A 3,339-nucleotide genomic window follows, 5' to 3' on the forward strand; every position below is an offset into this window, starting at 1 on the left:
TATTTTTTTGAGACAGAGTCTTGCTTTGTTGCCCAGGCTGAAGTGCAGTGGCACAATGGCATAATCACAGCTCACTGCAGCCCCCGCCTCCAACGTTCAAGTGATTCTCCTGCCTCAGCCTCCCGAATAGCTGGGACTACACGTATGCACCACCATGCCCGGCTAATTTTTGTATTTTTAGTAGAGACAGGGTTTCGCCATGTAGGCCAGGCTGGTCCCGAACTGCTGACCTCAAATGATCCACCTGCCGTGGCCTCCCAAAGTGCTGGGATTATAGGCGTGAGCCACTGTGCCCAGCTTAAACTATATATTCTGAGGAGAGGGACTGAACCCTACAGAGTTCTCGTAATACAGAATCTTGGATACAATTAAGCACTAGGTCCATAGTGCTGTTCTTTCTTTGTTTCCTTCCTTCCTACCTTTTTTCTTTTTCTTTTCTTTCTCTCTCTCTCCTTCCTTCCTTGACTCTCTCCTTTCCTTCCTTCTTTCTCTTTCTTTCTTCTTTTCTTTTTCTTTCTTTTATTGGTTGTTTTTTGGCTAAAAATTAGACTAGAAAAAATTATTTCCTCTAAAAACAGGTATATTATTAGCCAATAACACAGCATATTTTTCTGCTGGTTTTACAGATAGCCAATTGCCCTTACTAAACATCAAATTTGCTATGTAATTTTTACATATACTTCATGTTATTCCTGTAGAAAGAAACAAAAACGTGTAGTTGGTCTATAAGACCATTACCAAAGCAAACCAGATTGAAAAGAGCATTCATCCCTTTTGCTACAGTTCTGACACATGACTGCATCTTGCAACCAGGACCCCTCAACACCTGGATGTACAGAGCCTCCACTGAACTAACACCACCACATTTGCGGTCTTGATTTAATTTCAATTGACAGAACTAGCTGGCTTTTGCCTCGAAATGCCAGCAATGGCTTTCCAGTGTAACTTGGTGATTCTTGTCTGTCAAAAACTTTGCAGTCAGTCCTGGTGACCTTAGAGATGCCTTATCTCCCAATGCACCTTTAGGGAATGGCACCCTGCTCATTGCTTCTGTTTAGCCAAGTCCAGAGGATGTGAGCATGGTTCCCACTGACAAGAGACAGTTTGCTGGAGTTAAAACAAACTACAAAACACAGCCTGTGCAGGATTTGGGGGCCACATTTTTATATCTCAATTTAAAAAGTAAGAGAAATTAATTCTATAGATTGGTAGCAATTAAGGAAAAGCCATATTGCTGTTTTACTTTATAAGTTAGGTCAGTTTTGCTGTTTCCTTAGTTCCTTTTTACTTAGCTTTGTCAAGGTATAGCAAGGACAGCTGTCTGGGCTTTGCACCAGTGAACTTTCATGAACACCACTCACTCCATGGCATCAACTGGTTTTGTGCCTCAGGGAAGGTAGGAGATGTACGAGAAAGGACAAAGGCAGATATCGCAAAGACTTTTTGAAAGACTTAACATGACAATTTTTTTTCACTTTATAAAATACTGATTTTTTAAAAGAACATATTTTATTAGAGTCAATCTCACCATTTTTTGCCATAAAGATTAATATTTTATCTAACTCAAGTTTTTGCATACTTATTTACAGTCAATTCCACTATTTTGCTTGAAGTGAACCTTCTATTATATTTTTCTAGATTATGTTAAGTGAAATGATTATGCAACTAAGAGTGTGGTAAATATAAGAATTATTATAGGATCAACATTTTTTACATGTGACAGCTCTGGTTGTTTGTGGAGTAACAAAGGGAACATGAAAAAAAATGCTCGGGCCTGCCCTGGATTCAAGTTTATCATTCCTACACTTCATTTAAACGCCTAAATTTAATCCCCTTTACAAATAGGCGTGGGTCCTTAGTCCAGATAAAAAAGGAAATTAGATTTCAATTTAAAACAAAGCTACAAACAGCGGAAAACCAGAAAACACTAAAATAAGACACTGGCTAAATTACTACAACAAAATCTCACTTCTTAAAAATCCACTAGGCAGGAATGTGTGGCAGTACAGAAAGGCAGAAGACTGAAGCGCACCTTTGATCTAGTTGTGTAAGAGCTTGCTAAATCAGTTACTACTGGAAAATATACTTCAGAGAGAAGGCTGAAACTTCTAGAGACTGTTTCTAGTATCCTTAAGTAATTGCAGACATTGATAATACTGAATGATATCTTAGTTATAAATAATTCTTATCCATAACTTAAATTCATCTTGAGGCTCTACTAAGTAAATCTTCCTTAACCTACTTAGAGGATGTGCAGTAGTGATGAAAGTAGCGTTTCTTTTTTTTTTTTTTTTTTTTTTGAGAGGGAGTCTCCGAGTCTCGCAGTCTCGCTCTGCCGCCAGGGGCTGGAGTGCAGTGGCGCGATCTCGGCTCACTGCAACCTCCGCCTCTTGGGTTCAAGCTATTCTCCTGCCTCAGCCTCCCAAGTAGCTGGGACTACAGGCGTGTGCCACCACGCCCAGCTGATGCTTTTGTACTTTTAGTAGAGATGGGATTTCACCATATTGGCCAGGATAGTCTCAATCTCTTGACCTCGTGATCTGTGTGCTGGGATTACAGGCGTGAGCCACTGTGCCCGGCCTTAAGCCTCTTTCTTTAAGGCCCAAGGGCATATTTTCACACTGCAGTGCATCACAACCGTTTTGATTCTTCAGGTGTTCCTTTCTTCTGGTCTCCAGCTACGCAACCTAGCCTGCCAGGTACTTCTGATTAATTATACTTAAGATTTATCCAAGCCACCCCCTCCCTGTTTCTACCAACTGGACTTCAATCTCTTCAGTTCCTGCTAGAATGCACCTCCTACCTGAAGTCTCCCCTCATCAATGCCCTCCACGATCAGCCTTTGACTTTGGAATCCCTTAATACATGAGGTTTTCGGAGTCATCTGAGATTTTTCATTAAGTTGTGGAGTTTGAACAGCCAGTCCTGAGCTGTCGGACTCAGTTCCAAATAAAAGTCCTAGTTAAAGACACAAGAACAAGAAGATGGGTTAGCTGCGGCTCGAAAGGCTGGTGAGCGCGACCACAGGGCAGCTTGCGGACGGTTCTTTCGGACAGGACAAGGGCGAGGGAAATGGGAGGATGGTGACGCACCTGAGTGCGTCCACTAGACGAAGGAAGACCAACTAAGGCTTCGAGTAGTGCCTAGAGAGGCCGACACACACACACTAACACACACGCAAAGACCAGAGAGGGAGCGAGAGGCGCAGCCCCAGGTAGCTGACAATGACACAGCCCCGATCCGGACGCGGGCTTAAAGCCCCCAGACTTCCTGAGTGGCCCCCTCCCCGGCCACCTCCGGAGATTACAGCTGGCGCACCTCTCCGCCCTGCCCGGCTCG

At 42.9% G+C, this 3,339-nt stretch overlaps 1 long non-coding RNA gene across 1 annotated transcript in view; it reads right to left on the reverse strand.

Annotated features, from left to right (window-relative positions):
* The window catches only part of LOC105523286, a 37,402-nt gene extending 34,064 nt beyond the window's left edge, over positions 1-3,338 (reverse strand). Inside the window, exons 1-2 of the long non-coding RNA XR_001003575.1 lie at positions 3,308-3,338; positions 2,804-2,958 (exon numbers count right to left, since the gene is read on the reverse strand). This is a non-coding gene — a long non-coding RNA (uncharacterized LOC105523286). The remainder of the gene's footprint in view (positions 1-2,803; positions 2,959-3,307) is intronic.
* Position 3,339: the final 1 nt, after the last annotated feature.

Source organism: Colobus angolensis, unplaced genomic scaffold (assembly GCF_000951035.1).
Source record: "Colobus angolensis palliatus isolate OR3802 unplaced genomic scaffold, Cang.pa_1.0 Scaffold46, whole genome shotgun sequence".
In the NCBI taxonomy this organism is placed as follows: Eukaryota; Metazoa; Chordata; class Mammalia; order Primates; family Cercopithecidae; genus Colobus; species Colobus angolensis.